The following is a 21,016-nucleotide window of genomic DNA, read 5'->3' on the forward strand; positions in this document are numbered from 1 at the left end:
CAATTCTTTTTCATGAAGATTTCTACTAAAATTGGAAAAATTAAACTCATGAGACTCATCACCAAAGCTATCACACACAGTTTGTTTCTTACAGTCTATCTTCACATTAACTATATTCAGGAAAGGTCTATCAAATATAATAGGGAAAAAGTCATCTTATGGGGAACCAAGAGCAAGAAAATCAGTAGGGTATTTTATTTTCCCACACAAGACTTCAACATCTCTATCAATCCCAAATGGTGATATGGTGTCTCTGTTAGCCAGTTTAATAGTAGCATCTATGTCTTCTAACTCTGCAGGTGCTATGTCTTTCATAACTTCTTGATATAAGGTGTAAGGAATAGCACTCACACTAACACCCATATCACATAAACCATCATAACAGTGATCTCCTATTTTAACTGAGATGACAGGCATGCCAACTATGGGTCTATGTTTATCTTTCTTATCAGGTTTGGCAATTCTAGCAGATTCTTCAGAGAAGTAAATAACATGCCCATCCATATTTTCTTCTAAGAGATCTTTAACCATAGCAATACTAGGTTCAACTTTAATTTGTTCATCAGGTTTAGGTGGTCTAATATAGCTTTTGTCAACCACAGTTGAAACTTTAGCATGTTCCTTTATCCTAACAGGGAAAGGTAGTTTCTCAATATAAGTAGAAGGAACAACTGGATCAACATTATAAAGTATAGTTTCTTCTTTAACTGGTACCGGTTCTTTAATTTCTTCTTTAATAGGTGAGTGATATTTAAACCACTTCTCTTTAGGGAGTTCAACATGAGTAGCAAATGATTCACAAAAGGAGGCTACTATCTTAGAGTCAAGTCCATATTTAGTGCTAAACTTTTGTAAAGCATCGGTATCCATAAAAGATTTAACACAATCATACTCAAGTTTAATACCTTTCTCTTTACCTTTGTCGAGTTCCCAATCTTCAGAGTTGCATTTAATTCTTTCCAAAAGATCCCACTGGAATTCAATAGTCTTCTTTATAAAAGAACCAGCACAAGAAGTATCAAGCATGGTTTGATCATTACGAGAAAGCCGAGCATAAAAATTCTGGATAATAATTTCTCTTGAGAGCTCATGATTGGGGCATGAATATAACATTGACTTAAGCCTCCCCCAAGCTAGAGCGATACTTTCTCCTTCACGAGGCCAAAAATTATATATATAATTCCAATCACGATGAACTAGATGCATAGGATAATTTTTTTGGTGGAACTCCAATTTCAAACGATTCAAATTCCATGATCCAATATCATCGCATAGCCTATACCATGCCAATGCTTTTCCCTTCAAAGATAAAGGGAAAACCTTCTTCGTAACTTTATCTCCAGGTAAACTTGCAAGCTTAAACAATCCACAAATTTGTTCTACATATATCAAGTGCATATCAGGATGTTTGGTTCCATCTCCTGCATAAGTATTAGCTAGCAGTTGTTCTATCATACCCGAAGCAATTTCATATTCAATATTTTCAGTAGGTGTAGTAGATTGAGGGGTATCTAGTTGTGGTTTCAGACGAGGTGAAGATACCCTGAACAAACCCCTCAAAGGATTGTTTTCCATAGTAACAAGTCACAATAAATTTTAGCACACTATATAAATGTTTCCTTACCAAATTCCACTTACCAAAGGCGCTTCACTCCTCGGTAGGGCTGGAAAAAAAGCTTGAAGCTCGCGAGCTAAACGAGTAGCTCGTGACTCGGCTCGAATCGACTCGAACTCGAACAATAACGAGTCGAGCCGAGCTTTAGTTTAAGATCATTTACAGACCGAGTTAAACAAGCCAAGATCACAAGTACTCGTGTAACTCATTAGGCTCGGTACAAAAATCAATATTTTTTAGAGGTAGTAAAAAACAGCCACTAAGCACCTTGCGTCCCAACACAAGGCCCAGCCGCTCACCCTAGGAGACTGACACGTACATGACCATATATGTACATGTTAAATTTCTAATTAATCTTCTTATCTTATTTGTTTGGTTTTATGTTCATATCTTTAACGAGCTTAACAAGCTAAACGAGCCAGCTCGCGAGTTATATGAGTCGAGCCAATCTTGGATTTGAGCTTGTTATTGTAATGAGTCGAATTGAGCTAGCTCGTTAATGAAACGAGGCTTAGCGAGTCGAGTCAAGCTGGCTCGACTCGGCTCGAATTCCACCCCTACTCCCCGGCAACGGCGCCAGAAAGTAGCCTTGATTACCCACAAGTATAGGGGATCAATTGTAGCTCTTTTCGATAAGTAAGAGTGTCGAACCCAACGAGGAACAGAAGGAAATGATAAGTAGTTTCCAGTAAGGTAATGTGTGCAAGTGCTGAAATTGTAAGTAGCAGAGTAGTTTGATAGCATGATAATTTGTAACGAGTGATACGTCTCCATCGTATCTACTTTTCCCAAACACTTTTGACCTTGTTTTGGACTCTAACTTGCATGATTTGAATGGAACTAACCCGGACTGACACTGTTTTCAGCAAAATTGCCATGGTGTTATTTTTGTGCAAAAATAGAAGTTCTCGGAATGACCTGAAACTTCACAGAGAATATTTTTGGATTTATAAAAAATACTAGTGAAAGAATCAACACCAAGGGGCCCACACCCTATCGACGAGGGTGGGGGACGCGCCCACGCCCTAGGGTGCGCCCCCCTGTCTCGTGGGCCTCCTGAGGCTCCACCGACCTCAACTCCAACTCTATATATTCATGTTCGGGGAGAAAAAAATCAGAGAGAAGGATTCATCACGTTTTATGATACGGAGCCGCTGGCAAGCCCTAATCTCTCTCAGGAAGGCTGATCTGGAGTCCATTCGGGGCTCCGGAGAGGGGAATTCGTCGCCATCATCATCATCAATGTTACGACATATCTCTCTCATGGTAGTTTTGGTGATTGATGACAACATGTTTGCGGACTAATCTTATGCGTTGAATTATTCACAGATTCTCCCCTGGCACGAGACGCTTTCTTCCCCTCAGAGTGTATTTCAAGACGGTGTAGCTCTTTCATTTCTTTCTCGATGGACTAGTTGCGTAGAGGGCACCGTACTATCAAGAGGGGGTCCGCTGGGGTTTTGCATGGGTGGAATCATCACGTACACATCAGCTTCTCACCCTCCGAGCTTTTCCTGTCCATTGAAGAGATCTCTCCTCTCTTCCTTGTTCTGTCTGGGTCTAAGTGGCAGTACCGCGCACCCAGCGGTAGTACCGCTGAGAAGCCACAAGCGGCAGTACCGCTTCGCAGCGGTAGTACCGCTGTGGCTCCACAGCAGTAGTACCGCTGGGGGCCTGGCACATCCGCCATGTCCTCAGCATTTTTGAGAGATCCCTTCTCTCTCTCTCTCTCACGCCCCAGCGGTAGTACCGCATTGCCTACGGTACTAGGGCCGAAGGGTCACAAGCGGCAGTACCGCTCCACAGCGGTACTACCGCCCTTGACCCCACTGCCGTAGTACCGCTGGGTAGTCTGGCTCCTACCGCCTCGATTCGAGAGGTCTTTTTCTCGTGTCGGGTTTTGCGGCACTAGTCACGGTTGTAGTGGCAGTAGTACCATTCCAGGCGCGGTAGTACCGCCCTACCACCGCGGTAGTACCGCATTTGGGCCCGTTCCCTACTAAGTCTCCTCAGCACGGCAGCACCGCTGGTTAGCGCGGCAGTACCGTCGCCTGGCGGTAGTACCGCCCCCTCTCAGCGGTAGTACCGCCCTGTGCGGGGCTGGTTGGTGGGGGCAACGGGATTGTTGCCCCCACTATAAAAGGGAGTCCCCTTCTTCCTTCTCACCTACCTCTTCCTCCCCCAAGCTCCATTTATTGCTCAAGCTCCATTAAATACACCAAGCTTGATTTCCGCCCGATCTATCTCTCTAGCCAATAAATTTGTTGATTTGCTCGGGAGTGGTTGAGAAGGCCCCGATCTACACTTCCACCAAGGGATTTTCGATTCCCCCACTCATCCCTAGCGGATCTTGTTACTCTTGGGTGTTTGAGCACCCTAGACGGTTGAGCTCACCTCGGAGCCATATTCCATTGTGGTGAAGCTTCATGGTCTTGTTGGGAGCCTCCGATTAAGTTGTGGATATTGCCCCAACCTTGTTTGTAAAGGTTCGGTCGCCGCCTTCAAGGGCACCAATAGTGGAATCACGACATCTCGCATTGTGTGAGGGCGTGAGGAGAATACGGTGGCCCTAGTGGCTTCTTGGGGAGCATTGTGCCTCCACACCGCTCCAACGGAGACGTACTTCCCCTCAAAAGGAAGGAACTTCGGTAACACATCCTCGTCTCCACCGGATCCACTCCTGGTTATCTCTTACCTTTACTTGTGCAAGCTCTTTATTGTTTCTACCCTTGCTTGCTTGTATGCTTGTTGTTATTGCATCATATAGGTTGCTCACCTAGTTGCACATCTAGACAACCTACTCTGATGCAAAGTTTAATTTGGTAAAGAAAAGCTAAAAATTGGTAGTTGCCTATTCACTCCCCCTCTAGTCAACCATATCGATCCTTTCAATTGGTATCAGAGCCTCGTCTCTTTATTAAGGACTTTACCATCCAAAGAGTATGGTTGATACCGTAGACAGTGTGGAGGAACACTCCGGTGTGAATCCGATCTCGTCTACGGGAGATGGGGGAACTTCGGTCTCTCGTGAGGAGTTCAATGTGGCCTTGGAGACATTGAAAACCTCCATGACGACCGAAGTTGAAAGCACGTTTACTAAATTTCTTGAGGGGCTTAAACTTTCCACCGCACCGTTTAAAGTGGGTGATCCCGCCAACAAGGTGTCGGATGCTATCCCCGACAAGGGGGAAGCTAGTAGTGAAAAGGCTCCTTCTTCTAGTGGCAAGAATGGCACCGACATCTTTGCCCATGTGGAACCACCACTTGTTTATGGTGGACCGGTTCCTTCCACTCATTTGAATCATGCCGGTCCTCCCCCTAAGATTGTGAAAAATGAGGATTTTGATTCTTGGGTTTACCGCTTTAAACGTCATTTAAATCATGTGAACACTAACCTTTGGAGAATCATTGAAGAAGGTTTCTATCCACATGATCCAAGCAACTTCACTCCTCGAGAAGCCGCGGACAATCAATTCAATGAGAATGCTCTCTTCATCATTCAAGATGCAATTCCACCCAAAGACCTACCTCATATTCGTCCCTTCGCCTTGGCCAAAGATGCATGGCATTGTGTCGTGTCTCTCTACCGGGGAAGCGCAAGCATTCAACGGTCCAACTATGAAGTGGTACAAGATGAGGCCGATGAGTTTTCAGTGAAGGAAGATGAAGAACCTCGTGAGCTTTATCGGAGAGTAACCAAACTCGCGGTCTCACTACGAGATCATGGGAGCAAGGACACGGATGACAATTGGATCAAGCGCAAATTCCTCAAGGCAATGATGCCCTACCACAAGGCCATGTCCTACGTCATTCGTCAAAGACCGGACTTCCACACTTTGACCTCAAGCGAAGTGTTGGATGAGTTTGTGGCCATGAACATTTTGGACAAGACCGCCGAAAATGCGGTGCTCCATTCTCAACGGGCAAAGAAGCCTAACCTTGCATTGAAGGCCAAGCTCACCGTGGAAGAAGAAGAAGAAGAAGAGGAAGAAGAGGAGAGCAACCCCGAAGATACGAAGTATGCATATCATGAACACATGGCACTTGCTTCAAGGCAATTTTGGAGCAAGAAAAACTCGAGGCCCAACTTTAGCAAAAACAACTCGAGTGGCACAAGGGGCAAGCAACGTGTAAGAACTTGCTACAATTGCGGCAACGTGAGTCATTTCGTTGCGGAATGCCCGTATGAGAAGAGGGAAGACAATGGTGGCAAACTCATCCGAAAGGACAAGACCAAGTCGTTCCCCAACAAGAACAACTTCACCAAGAAGACTCCTCCCAAGGCTTTGGTTGTGCAAGAAGAGTACAATGAGGATGATGACGATGATGACGATGATGAGTCGGTTGCCATGGCCTCCGTTGCCATTGCAACAACGTCACGGGTGTCTCTCTTCGACTCACCCAACGAGAGCATCACCGCCAAATGCCTCATGGCTAAAGCCACCAACAAGGTAACCTCCAACATCAAAACTACCATCATTAATCATCCTTCCCCAACGGATAGCATTAATGAACTTGAGGGAGCTAATGTGGAGGCTAACGAGTTTGAGGCTTTTATGGGCAAACTCAAGGGAAAATCCAAGAAGCACTTTGTTGCTCTCTTGGAACAACTTGGTGAGGCCAATGACATGATCGAGGCTCACGAAGACACCATCTCTAAGATGGAAGGGCATAGTTGTGACTATGCCGATGAGATTTCGGATCTTTCCAATGCTCTTGAGGAAGAGCGTGGTCTTTGTTTGGCTCTTAAGGAGTCACACAACGTTGATCATGCTAAGTTAAAGAAAGATTATGATCATGCCCTCATTGTTTCTCGTGTGCTAAATTCCGAGAAGGCCAAACTCGGGGTTGATCTTGCTAGACTCAAAGAGGAGTTTGATATACTTGACAAGGCCCACAAGGCCTTGAAGGGTATTCACGCTAGTCTCAAGGAGTCTCATGATCAACTCCAAGTGAAGCTAACTAAGGAGAAAGCAACTTTTCCTCATATGGTTTTAATTGATAATGCAAATGCTACTAACCCGTGTTGTGAGCATATACATCTTGTTGAGGAAAATGCTAAGTTGAAGGAGCAACTTGAGAGAGGTCTTGCGACTTGCATACAAGGCAAGAAGAACCTCAGCGATCTCTTGATCAACCAAAAGGGAGGTGTGGCCAAGGAAGGGGTTGGGTACGTGCCCGACTCCAAGAACAAGAAGAAGAATGACAAGACCAAACGACCTCCTCCCCTCATGCAAACCTTTGTGAGGGAGGGAGAGAGTGCCCCCGAGGAGAAGAAGAAGAACAATGTCAAGAAGGGAAATGTCATCCCTCCCAACAAAGCCGACGATTTTAATCCTTCTTATGTGTTATGCCGTGCTAGTGATGGGCATGTTTATGCCAAATTTGTTGGTTCTATTCATGAGTACATTGAATGGTCTATTTGGGTTTCTAAGACCCTTGTTACTAACATCAGAGGACCCATTACAAAATGGTTACCTAAAACCAAGCATTGATCTCTTGTAGGTGTTTGCTTCCGGAGGTGGATCATGGTTGCTCGATAGCGGAGCTACAAATCATATGACCGGAAGCAAGGACTTGGTGGTGGACGTGCACAAAGTTCCATCTATGCCCACCAATGTCGAGTAGGGTGACGCCTCATCCTCAAGGTATTGGGACTTGGCAAGGTGGTCATCTCTCATGATCTCACGATCGAGAAGGTCATGCTTGTTGAGTCCCTTGCATACAATTTACTTTCCGTTCGTCAACTTGCAATCATGGGCTTTGCCACTTTCTTTGATATCGATACCGTGGCCCTCTTGTGGAGAAAGACTCTTAAAGTAGCTTTTGTTGGGCATGTCGAGAACGGTCTATATGTGATTAACTTTTCGGAGCGACCCGCTAAGACCGCGACATGCCTAACGGCTAAAGTTGATGTGGGATGGCTTTGGCATCGCCGTTCAGCCCATGTCAATATGAGATCTTTGCAAAGTCTTCTCAAGGGGGACCATGTCTGTGGACTAACGAATGTTAGTTTTGTTAAAGATCGTGCTTGTAGTGCCTGTATCAAAGGAAAGCTACATGAGAAGGCTCACCCTCCCACGACTATCATTTATTCAAATAGGCCCTTGGAGCTCCTTCACATGGATCTTTTTGGGCCCCCATCCTTCGATAGTCTTGGAGGAAGGAAGTATTGCTTGGTGATTGTGGATGACTACTCAAGGTACACATGGGTGTATTTCTTCAAGAGGAAGAGCGAGACCCAACAAACAGTCATTGACTTTGCAAATGAAGCACAACGTCAACACAATGCAAAGATCTTGACAATAAGAAGTGACAATGGCACCGAGTTCAAGAACTACACCTTGGATGAATTTCTTAGTGATGAGGGAATCAAGCATCAATATTCCGCACCATACACCCCTCAACAAAACAGTGTTGCGGAGAGGAAGAACCGGACGTTGATGGATGCGGCAAGGACCATGATGATGGAGTTCAAGTCTCCATACAACTTTTGGGCCGAAGCCATCAACACCGCATGTCATGCATCCTATCGGCTCTACCTCCGCAAGGGCTTGAACAAGACCCCATATGAGATACTCACTGGTAACAAGCCCAACCTCAAGTACTTCCGGGTATTCGGGTGTAAGTGTTTCATTCTCAAGAAAGGTGTTTGGTTGTCTAAATTTGAGGCTAGAGCTTATGAGGGCATATTCGTTGGTTATGCTACAAACTCTCATGCTTACCGTGTCCTCAATAAATCCACGGGACTTATTGAGGAGACGTGTAACGTGGAGTTTGATGATAATAACGGCTCCCAAGTGGAGCAAAGTGGCACTTGTGATGTAGGTGATGAAATTCCTCCTCAAGCCATAAGAAGAATGGGTGTAGGTTTCATCCTACCCATTGAGGAACCCCTTGTGGCCGAAGGAGAAGGACAATGCTCCACTCAAGTGGAGCCATCACCAACCCAAGGCCCACACGCTTCCGAAGAACAAAGTGAAGGCCCTCAACCTCATGAACAAGACCAAGGGAAATATCATACTCAAGACGGTGTTGACACACCAAGTGATGCCCAAGGTCAAGTTCTCTTCCCCGAGCAAGTTCAATATCAAGAACAAGCTCATGACGGCGCTCAAGATGATCAAGAACCGCTCCTCAACTCACCACCAAGGAGGAATTAGACCGTCGTGCCGCCAAGGTTGCTTCCAAGATCTCCACCAAGGATCATCTCATGATGAATGTGCTTGGAATCTTAATAAAGGGGGTAAGCACTCATAGACAATTAGAAAATTATTGTGAGCATCACGCGTTTGTCTCTTGTGTGGAACCCCACAAGGTCTATGAGGCGCTAGAAGATCCGGATTGGCTCAATGCCATGCACGAAGAACTCAACAACTTCGAGCACAACAAAGTGTGGAGATTGGTGCCAAGGCCAACGGGGAACCATAATGTCATTGGAACCAAGTGGATATTCAAGAACAAGCAAGATGCTCATGGGATTATCATTCGCAACAAGGCTCGTTTGGTAGCACAAGGCTACTCCCAAGTCGAGGGTATCGACTATGGTGAAACCTTTGCTCCCGTTGCTCGTCTTGAATCCATTCGCATGTTGATTGCATATTCTTCTCATCATAACTTTAAGTTACAACAAATGGATGTGAAGAGTGCTTTTCTTAATGGTCCCATTAATGAATTGGTTTACGTCAAGCAATCCCCCGGGTTCGAGGATCCCTACTTTCCTGATCATGTGTATCAACTCGATAAGGAACTCTATGGCCTTAAACAAGCCCCACGTGCGTGGTATGACCACCTTACCGAGTTGTTACAAGACCGTGGTTTTGAAGTTTGGCTAATCGACCCCACTCTTTTTACTAAGAAGGTCAAAGGGGAGTTGTTTGTGTGCCAACTATATGTTGATGATATTATCTTTGGTTCTCCTAACAAAGCTTTCAATGAGGAATTTGCCGCTCTCATGACCTCAAAGTTTGAGATGTCCTCCATGGGAGAGTTGAAGTTCTTTCTAGGGTTCGAAGTGAAGCAAAGAAGAGAAGGAACCTTCATTAATCAATCCAAATACACCCAAGACATGCTCAAGAGATTCAAGCTAAGTGACGTCAAGCTGGCCTCCACTCCAATGCCCACCAAGTGCCAACTTGACTTAGATCCCAATGGTAAAGTGGTGGATCAAAAGGTATATCGTTCCATGATTGGTTCCTTGCTTTACCTTTGTGCATCTAGACCGGACATCTTGTTGAGTGTGGGAATTTGTGCACGGTTTCAATCCGCACCTAAGGAAAGTCACTATGTGGCGGTCAAACGAATCTTTCGATATTTGGCTCATACCTCAAACTTTGGCTTATGGTACCCAAGAGGATCAAACTTCAAGCTTGTAGGGTACTCGGATTCCGATTGGGCGGGAGACAAAGTGGATAGGAAGTCCACTTCCGGAGGGTGCCAATTCCTTGGTTGCTCTTTGGTAAGTTGGTCTTCCAAAAAGCAAATTTGTGTGTCTCTCTCGTCCACTGAGGCGGAGTATGTTGCCGCCGGTAGTTGTTGTGCACAACTTCTATGGATGAGGCAAACTTTAAAGGATTACGGTGTCACTTGTGACAAAGTGCCTCTTTGGTGTGACAATGAAAGTGCCAACAAGATTTCTCTCAACCCAGTGCAACACTTCAAGACGAAGCATATTGAGATTCGGTATCACTTCATCCGGGATCACATTAGGCGAGGAGAGATCGAGCTCAACTATGTCAACACTCATCACAACCTTGCAGATATCTTCACGAAGCCCTTGGATGAAGCAAGATTTCGCGAGTTAAGGCATGAGCTAAATATCATTGATTCGAGCAATGTTGCTTGAACCCGCGCACACCCTATCACGCTCAACTTGTTGTCTAGTTTAGGTGTAGGCATGGACATAGGGGGAGTGTTGTTCTCTCAATGAACTCTCCTTCCCCCCATTATGCATAAATTGATCAAGTCTTTCACTTTAGCCATTGTTGATGGCACATGTGCTTAAAAGACGAGTTTTGGTCATGGGCCCAAGGTTAAAATCTTCGCGGTGCCATACCTTTTGACTCAAACATAGGTGTAATGCCCGGATAATCTTGCTACAGTAATCCCACGCTAATCATGCCACGTCATCCCGATTACTGTTGCTAAACGTCCATTAGTTCAAACCGCGTCAAATTCAAATTTACAATTAATGTCGGCAATAAAAATTTTCAAAAATTGAAACAAAAATGTTCGTTGGTTGCCATATATTACAAAGGTAATTATGGTGCAACAAACACATTTTTATAAAATGGCTAAATGTTTTAAAATGATTTAAACAGAAAAGAAAGAAATAATAAAAGAAAACAGAAAACAAACAAACAAAAAATGGAAGGAGAGAAAGGCCCCACTGGGCTTCGGCCCAGCAGGCCGGCCCTTCCGGCCGCAGGCCCAACCGGCCTCCCCCCACTTCTCCATATCCCCCCACGAACCCGAACCCTAACCTAACCACTCCCCCACTCGCTTCCCCCCCACTCCCATCGCCTGGATCTGGATCGGGGAATCCCGATCCCCTCGCCCCTCTCCCTCGCGCGCCCGTCGCCCCCTGGACGCGCCGGCGACCGGAGCTCCCTCGCCGGCCTGCTTCCCCTTCCCCACCGACCTGCACCCGCTCCGTCGTATCGTCCCCGACTGCCTCCTCGTCCCCCATTGCCGCGTGCCCTACTCCCCCTTGTGAGCGCCTCCCTCCTCTCCCTTTCTCCTCGCCGCGGTCACCGACGGCCCGTCGCGCCTATCACCGCGTGCACCCGCGCCTCCCCGCGCACCTGCGGCCATAGCCCCCCTGATCCCGCAGCCCTCCTCGCTCTGGCCGTCCTCGCCGACCACGCCCGCGGCCCTTGCTTGCCGGCCAGCGCGAGCCCGCCGCCGGCCCAGCGCACGCGGCCACCCCTGCCGACCGCACCCTGGGCGTGCACCCACGGCCCTCCTCGCCTCGCTCCCGCGCCGTGGCCACCCCCCTTGCTGTGCCTCTGCTTCTGCCGCCCCGCCGCGGCCTCGTCCCCTCGCCACTCACCCCTGCCGGCGCCTGCTTCTTGCGCCGGCCGCCTTTGCCTTGCCGCGTCGCCCGCTCGCTGGTGCACCGGTGCCCGCGCCCGCCAGCTGCCCCGTCGGGTCCGCCCCTGCGAGGGCCATCGCCCGTTCGGGCTGCACCCGATACCCGCACGCCCGCAAAGGCCCCTAGGGCCTATGACGAACGGGGCCCACGCCCAGAACAAAAATGTTAAAAAAAGAGAATTAAAAATAATAATTAAAAATAAAAAATAATTAATTAATTAAAGAATTAATTAACTTAATTAATTGTGTTTAACTAACCTAATCAATTAACTAAACTAATTAAACCTGTTTAGTTAGTCATAGACAATGACAGTAGGACCCACATGTCAGTTTGACTAGGTCAACTGACTAGTTGACCGCTGACACAATAATGACGTCATGCTGACATCACAAGTCACTGTTTTGGATAATTCGGATTTAAAAAATTAAATTAATTCTAGAAAATAGATAAATCTTTAAAAATTAATATAAAATAAACCGTAACTCGGATTATTTTCAACATGAAAGTTGCTCAGAACGACGAGACGAATCCGGATACGCAACCCGTTCGTCCGCCACGCATCCCTAGCATAGCGAACACGCAACTTTTCCCCTCCGACTCCTCTACCCGAAAACGCGAAACACCGGGGATAATTTCACGGATGTTCCTCCCCTTCACCGGTACCACCTCGTACCGCGTTAGGGCACACCTAGCATCACGCTTTGTCATGTCATGCATCGTCATGCATTTGTTTGCATTATATTTATTGTTTCTTCCCCCTCTTCTCTCGCTAGACATCGAGACCGACGCCGCTGCTACCCAGTACGACTACGGTGTTGACGACCCCTCTCTCTTGCCAGAGCAACCAGGCAAGCCCCCCCCTTTGATCACCAGATATCGCCTACTCTTCTCTCTACTGCTTGCATTAGAGTAGTGTAGCATGTTACTGCTATCCTATTCTGGTGCATAGCCTGTCCTTGCTACTACTGTTGTTACCTTTACCTGCAATCCTAATGCTTAGTATAGGATGCTAGTTTATCATCAGTGGCCATACATTCTTGTCCGTCTGCCATGCTATATTATCGGGCCGTGATCACTCGGGAGGTGATCACGGGTATATACTATATACTTTATACATGATACATGTGGTGACTAAAGACGGGTCGGCTTGTGGAGCACCCGCGAGTGATTCACGGATTGGGGGCTGAAAGGACCTTTGTCCCAATGGCCCTCTGTGTGGATCTTTGTGGCGAAGCGACAGGGCAGGTTGTGACCACCTAGGAGAGAGGTGGGCCTGGCCCTGGTCGGTGTTCACGGATACTTAACACGTTTAACGAGATCTTGGTATTTGATCTGAGTCTGGCTACTGGCCTATACGCACTAACCATCTACGCGGGGACAGTTATGGGCACTCGACGTCGTGGTATCAGCCGAAGCCTTCGTGACGTCAGCGACTGAGTGGCACGCGCCGGGTTGGACCGTATGCCTGCTCTTGTATTAAGGGGGCTAGTTCTGCTTCCGGCCGCGTACGCAACGTGCAGGTGTGCAATGGGCGATGGGCCCAGACTCCTGCGCCATAGGATTTAGACCGGCATGCTGACCTCTCTGTTGTGCCTAGGTAGGGCTGCGATGTGTTGATCTTCCGAGGCCGGGCATAACCCAGGAAAGTGTGTCCGGCCAAATGGGATCGAGCGTGTTGGGATATGTGGTGCACCCCTGCAGGGAAGTTAATCTATTCGAATAGCCGTGATCTTCGGTAACAGGACGACTTGGAGTTGTACCTTGACCTTATGACAACTAGAACCGGATACTTAATAAAACACACCCTTCCAAGTGCCAGATACAACTGGTGATCGCTCTCTCACAGGGCGATGAGGGGAGGATCATCGGTTAGGATTATGCTATGTGATGATACTTGGAGGACTTCAGTCTACTCTCTTCTACATGCTGCAAGACGGAGGCTGCCAGAAGCGTAGTCTTCGATAGGATTAGTTATCCCCCTCTTATTCTGGCATTCTACAGTTCAGTCCAATGATATGGCCCTTTACACATATACCCATGCATATGTAGTGTAGCTCCTTGCTTGCGAGTACTTTGGATGAGTACTCACGGTTGCTTTCTCCCCCTTTTTCCCCCTTTCCTTTCTTTCTGGTTGTCGCAACCAGATGCTGGAGTCCAGGAGCCAGACGCCACCGTTGATGATGACTACTACTACTCGGGAGGTGCCTACTACTACGTGCAGCCCGCTGACGGCGACCAGGAGTAGTTTAGGAGGATCCCAGGCAGGAGGCCTGCGCCTCTTTCGATCTGTATCCCAGTTTGTGTTAGCCTTCTTAAGGCAAACTTGTTTAACTTATGTCTGTACTCAGATATTGTTGCTTCCGCTGACTCGTCTTTGATCGAGCTCTTGTATTCGAGCCTTCGAGGCCCCTGGCTTGTAATATAAAGCTTGTATTATTTTAATTTGTGTCTAGAGTTATGTTGTGATATCTTCCCGTGAGTCCTTGATCTTGATCGTACACATTTGCGTGTATGATTAGTGTACGGTCAAATCGGGGGCATCACAAGTTGGTATCAGAGCCGATTACCTGTAGGTATCCCCCTTCCACACTCCTTGGCCGAAGTTGAGTCTAGACATTACTAAAACTTTTACTAACATGGCTGTGTGCCTTACGGGCCCACATCGCCATCTGGGTGGTATTAGGCTCTTTTACTCCTCGATCCTTAGTCTGGGACTCTGAACTCTCTCCTACTCGGGTTAAACGATTTTACTAACTCTAACACTAGGATCCCGTGACCACATGCACCCCAAAGTTGGATAAGCCCTAGTTATTCTTTAGAGTAGTATCTGAACATTATCCACATTGTCATTTGACTCCTGTGAAAACATCTTTGTTTTCAGATGGAACCCACGAGGCAGGTCGTGCGCCCCACGACGGCCATTGGTGCCTCAGGATCACCTGCTGTGTTGGTTGAGATGATGACCTATCTGGGTTATCGCTGGCACCCTGAGTACACCGTCTATGAGGAGTATCAGGACTTCAACCAGGAGCAGTACCGTGCCATCGTCCACCTCTACTCTCGGGAGTATGACTCCACTACCGTGCTGCACACTGCTCATGGTGTTGGAGTGACTATCGATATGGCGGTCCACGATGCTGCTTATGCTGCTCTGACACGTCTTCGTGGAGAGTATCAGGAGTTGGATACCTCCCCCTTCAGGCACATTGCTATCGCATCCAATGTTGGTGCGGAGGGATACTACACTGCTGCCTACTCCACTGTCACCCGAGAGCCCTTCTACCATCAGAACCTGGTTCTGCATGCTGATGGGCTGGATAGAGCTAACCGAGCTCTTCGCCACGAGCTGTACACCACCCGTCAGCACCTGTATCGTGCTCTAACGCTATTGCACCCCTCTGTCCGCTCTGGTGATCTGTCGCGTTCTGCGATCTACCCTGCCCGGACCGTGATGCCCCAGGGCGTCGGCTGGCCAGATGTGGGAGGCTACTCTCCTGCATTGGGTCCTCTCCTGCCACCTGCGCATCGGGTTCCACGCCAGAGTATCCGCGGACCCCAGGCTACTCGCGTGGAGGTCTTCCCTTCATGTCATTACCAGCTGTTGGGCTACACGTACCTCCGCAGTACCACATGGGATTGATGTAGACTTTCTTATTAGTGTTAGATGCATTCGCTGCGAGCCTGTGTGCCGCCTATGATGTCTTAGCCTGTGTACCGAACTCTGTATAACGAACTCTATGCATGATCTCTTTTGTAAGATATGCCGACTACTATGTAGTATCTATCGTGCTGCTTTCGTTGTGCATGTTTCATCATGAATTATTCTTGTCTTTGCAAATTTCTCAATGCTGAACTACCTATGTTATATATTAGCAGGATGGTTAGACCAGGTGGTCGTGGTCGTGGTGGCAACGCCCCACCACCGCCTGAGTACATGGCTGGGATGATGCAACAGTTTGAGCTGAATCGTCAGTTCATGGAGAATATTATTGCTCAGTTTCCTCGCCCCAATATGAACCAGCAGCCAACCCAAGTGACTCTGCAGGATTTCATGCGCCTCAACCCAACCGTGTACCGCAGCTCAACTCAGCCTCTGGATGCTGACGACTGGCTCCGTGACATCACCTATGAGATGGAGTCTGCTGATGTAGCCCCTGCCAGCTATGTCACCTTTGCTTCCTTCTTCCTGAAAGGACCCGCAGCTCAATGGTGGGACAGCCACAGGCGTACTCTGCCAGCTGGAACAATCATCACCTGGCCAGACTTCCAAGATGCCTTCCGTGCTCGCTTCATTCCTCAGGGAGTCATGGACCGGAAGAAGCGTGAAGTTCTGCAACCTCACCCAAGGCAACAAAACTGTGGAAGCTTATCAGCGGGAGTTTCTAGACTTGTCCCGCTATGCTGAAGAGGACATTGCAACTGATGCACGCAGACAGGAGAAGTTCCATGATGGCCTTCAAGCTGACATCAAGCTCGCACTTCTAGTGCATGCCTTTGCTGATTTCGCCACTCTGGTGAACAAAGCCATCAATGTCGAAACTGGTCTGCAGGAATACCAGAGCTCTCACAGGCGCAACCGTGACACGGGCTCATCTTCGGGCCCATCTTCGCAGAAGCGCAAGATATGGATTCCCAACAGCATGTACCAGCCGAATGCACCTGCCCCAAGGCAGACCTATGCTGCACCTCGTCTGCCTACTCCAACTAGGCAGCCAAGACTTCCAGCTCCACCACCACAAGCTCCTGTTCCCACTCCCAATAATGGTCTCTGCTACAAGTGTGGTCAGCCAGGTCACCGTGCTAGGGATTGCAATCAGAACCAGAATCAACTGGCCCTCCCCACAGCTGGCCGTGGAAGCAACCAGCCTTGCAACAACAATGCCAAGTCTTATGGTCGTGTTCATGCCAACCACGTTGATCTCAATGAAGTTCTAGACCAGCCTGCTACCGTGATGGGTACACTCCTCGTAAACTCAGTACCTGCATCTGTTTTATTCGATTTAGGAGCATCGCATTCATTCATGTCAGAAGATTTTGCATACAAGCATGACGTTAAATGTGAGGAGATGAACACTTCGATATTGGTAAAAACCCCCGTGGGACAATGTCAAACCTCACTGGTTGGCATCGATGTCCCCGTGGAAATCGAAGGGCTGGAATTCTATGCCTCTCCCATTATCCTGAAGTCGTCTAACATCGACCTCATTCTGGGAATGGATTGGTTGAAAGTGCATACTGCTTCTATAGTTTGCGCCACTAAGGTCGTCCATCTGCTACACCCTTCTGATGAAATAATAGCTTACCAAGCTCATCTAGTTCAGAACGCCGAGGCACAACTTTATGCCTTGAATGCGTTGAACGCTGCACCACTCGAGGGCATTGAAAACATTCCCGTCATTTGTGAATTCCAAGACGTCTTCCCAGAAGAACTTCCAGGGATTCCCCCTGCTAGAGCTGTCGAATTCATCATCGACTTGAAACCCGGCACCACCCCTATAGCTAAACGATCCTATAAGATGCCGCCGCATGAACTCACTGAGCTTAAGGAGGAAATTGACAAATCTCTTGTCAAAGGTTTCATTCGCCCAAGTTGCTCTCCTTGGGGAGCACCTTCTCTCTTTGTTAAGAAAAAGGATGGGACAAACCGATTAGTCCAAGACTACCGTCCTATAAACCAAGCTACCATTCAGAATAAATATCCTCTTCCTCGGATCAATGATCTTTATGATCAACTGGCTGTCTCATCAGTGTTCTCCAAACTCGATTTGAGGTTAGGTTACCACCAGATCCGTGTTCGTGAAGAGGATATCCCAAAAACCGCCTTCGTGACTCGGTATGGATCATACGAGTACACCGTCATGTCATTCGGCTTAACGAATGCTCCCGCCACCTTATCTCGTCTGATGAACTATATATTCATGGATTACCTCGACAAGTTCGTCGTGGTTTATCTTGACGATATCCTTGTATTTTCCAAGAACGAGGAAGAACATGCTGGACATCTTCGTCTGGTGCTAGAAAAGCTTCAAGAGCACCAACTGTATGCTAAGTATTCCAAGTGTGAATTCTGGCTCCCCGAAGTAACCTATCTTGGGCATGTCATCTCCAAGGATGGTATTGCCGTCAACCCTGAACGAGTTCAGGCTATTCTCGATTTGACTCCTCCGAAGAATGTCAAGCAAGTCCGAAGTTTTCTCGGTCTCGCCAGCTATTACCGTCGATTCGTCGAGAACTTCTCCAAGATTGCCAGGCCTCTGACTAATCTTTGCATAAGGGTGTCAAGTTCGAATGGACAGACAAGTGTCAGGAAAGTTTTCAGGCGCTCAAAGACAAGTTGACCTCTGCCCCCATGCTTGCTCCACCTGATACTAAGAAGGACTTCGTCATTTACTGCGACGCTTCCCGTCAAGGATTAGGCTGTGTCCTAATGCAAGAGCGCAGAGTGATTGCTTATGCCTCTCGTCAACTGCGCCCTCACAAAGAAAACTACACAGTTCACGACCTCGAGCTTGCTGCTATCATTCATGCACTAAAGCAGTGGCGACATTACCTTCTCGGTAATCGTTGTGAGATCTTCACCGACCATCAAAGTCTGAAGTATCTGTTTACTCAGCCAGATCTGAACCTCCGCCAGCAGAGATGGATGGAGATTGTTGCAGACTTTGACGTGGGTATATCTTATACCCCTGGCAAGGCTAATGTAATGGCTGATGCCTTGAGCCGCAAGTCTTACTGCAACCACCTCCAGGTTCACCAAGTTCAGCCCTCGCTTGTCGAAGAATTTAGAAAGCTGAACCTCCATATTGTTCCTCCTGGAGCACTCGCTCCCCCTCCCCCGAAGTTCCGCAAGATGAATCTTCTTGTTGTTACTAAGGGTTCTCTAAATACCCTGGCTGTCGTACCAGATCTCGTAGCTGGTATAAAGACTATTCAAGGTTATGACTCTGAAGTCCATAAGATTAAACGCCATCTAGCAGAAGGAAAGCCCTCATTCTTCACTATCGCCGACGATGGCACCTTGTATTTCAAAGGCCGCCTAGTGGTACCATGTTCGAAGAAAAACCTGGATAAGACTAAAAGGGTTATGCAAGAAGCCCATGATAAGCCTCTGTCCATCCATCCTGGTAGTACAAAGATGTACCAGGATATTCGTCTCAGATTCTGGTGGTCTAATATGAAGCAGGACATTGCTCGTTATGTTGCTGAATGTGATGTTTGTCGCCGAATCAAAGCAGAGCATCAAAGGCCTACTGGAACTCTGCAACCTATCTCTATTCCTGAATGGAAATGGGACCATGTTGAAATGGACTTCATCACTGGATTTCCCAAATCGCAGAAAGGTAATGATGTTATTCTTGTCGTCATTGACCGGCTTTCCAAAGTTGCCCATTTTCTGGCGGTCAAAGAGACAATCACTGCTAGTCAGCTTGCTACTCTCTACATGGCCAGAATTGTTTCACTTCACGGTATTCCACTAGTTATCAGTTCAGACCGTGGCAGCTTATTCACTTCAAGGTTTTGGGCGAGTTTCCAAGAAGCTATGGGAACTCATCTGTCGTTCAGTACTGCGTTTCATCCTCAGTCGCAAGGACAGGTTGAACGTGTCAACCAAGTTCTCGAAGACATGCTTCGAGCTTGTGTAATATCATTCGACAAGAAATGGGAGGAATCTCTTCCATATGCCGAGTTCTCTTATAATAATAGCTATCAAGCTAGTCTGAAGATGTCCCCCTTCGAAGTGCTATATGGACGAAAGTGTCGAACCCCTCTGAACTGGTCAGAAACGGGGGAACGTCCACTCTTTGGTCCGGATATTATCCAACAGGCCGAAGAACAAGTTCGCATTATTCGCGAGAATCTCAAGACTGCTCAGTCACGTCAGAAAAGTCAGTATGACCGTCATCACCAAGACATGGTCTATCAACCTGGCGAAAAGGCTTATCTTCGAGTTACACCAATGAAGGGTGCACACCGCTTCGGGATCAAAGGAAAGCTAGCTCCCCGCTATATTGGTCCTTTCACTATTCTCGAAAGGCGTGGAAAGGTGGCATATCAACTAGAGCTTCCGCCGAACCTTTCTTAGGTTCACGATGTGTTCCATGTGTCACAACTCCGACGCAGCTTCAAGGACCCAATCCGAGCAATGGATCACGAAGTGCTTGAGTTGCAACAGGACCTCTCCTATAAAGAGCATCCGGTCCGCATTCTCGACCAAGCTGAACGCCGCACACGTCAGAAGGCGATCAAGTTCCTCAAGGTCCAGTGGTCGAATCACTCTGAAGACGAAGCCACCTGGGAACGCGAGGACCGTCTTCGTGATGAATACCCCGCACTGTTTCCTTCTACCTCCTAAATCTCGGGACGAGATTTCTTGTAGTGGAGGAGAATTGTAACGCCCGGATAATCTTGATACAGTAATCCCACGCTAATCATGCCACGTCATCCCGATTACTGTTGCTAAACGTCCGTTAGTTCAAACCGCGTCAAATTCAAATTCAAAATTAATGTCGGCAATAAAAGTTTTCAAAAATTGAAACAAAAATGTTCGCTGGTTGCCATATATTACAAAGGTAATTATGGTGCAACAAACACATTTTTATAAAATGGCTAAATGGTTTAAAATGATTTAAACAGAAAAGAAAGAAATAATAAAAGAAAACAGAAAACAAACAAACAAAAAATGGAAGGAGAGAAAGGCCCCACTGGGCTTCGGCCCAGCAGGCCGGCCCTTCCGGCCGCAGGCCCAACCGGCCTCCCCCCACTTCTCCATATCCCCCCACGAACCCGAACCCTAACCTAACCACTCCCCCACTCGCTTCCCCCCCCACTCCCATCGCCTGGATCTGGATCGGGGAATCCCGATCCCCTCGCCCCTCTCCCTCGCGCGCCCGTCGCCGCCTGGACGCGCCGGCGACCGGAGCTCCCTCGCCGGCCTGCTTCCCCTTCCCCACCGTCCTGCACCCGCTCCGCCGTATCATCCCCGACTGCCTCCTCGTCCCCTATTGCCGCGTGCCCTACTCCCCCTTGTGAGCGCCTCCCTCCTCTCCCTTTCTCCTCGCTGCGGTCACCAACGGCCCGTCGCGCCTATCACCGCGTGCGCCCGCGCCTCCCCGCGCACCCGCGGCCGCAGCCCCCCTGATCCTGCAGCCCTCCCCGCTCTGGCCATCCTCGCCGACCACGCCCGCGGCCCCTGCTTGCCGGCCAGCGCGAGCCCGCCGCCAGCCCAGCGCACGCGGCCACCCCTGCCGACCGCACCCTGGGCGTGCACCCGCGGCCCTCCTCGCCTCGCTGCCACGCCGTGGCCACCC

The sequence above is a fragment of the Triticum urartu genome, chromosome 7A, assembly GCF_056163025.1.
Source record: "Triticum urartu cultivar PI428250 chromosome 7A, HENAU_Tu73, whole genome shotgun sequence".
In the NCBI taxonomy this organism is placed as follows: domain Eukaryota; kingdom Viridiplantae; phylum Streptophyta; class Magnoliopsida; order Poales; family Poaceae; genus Triticum; species Triticum urartu.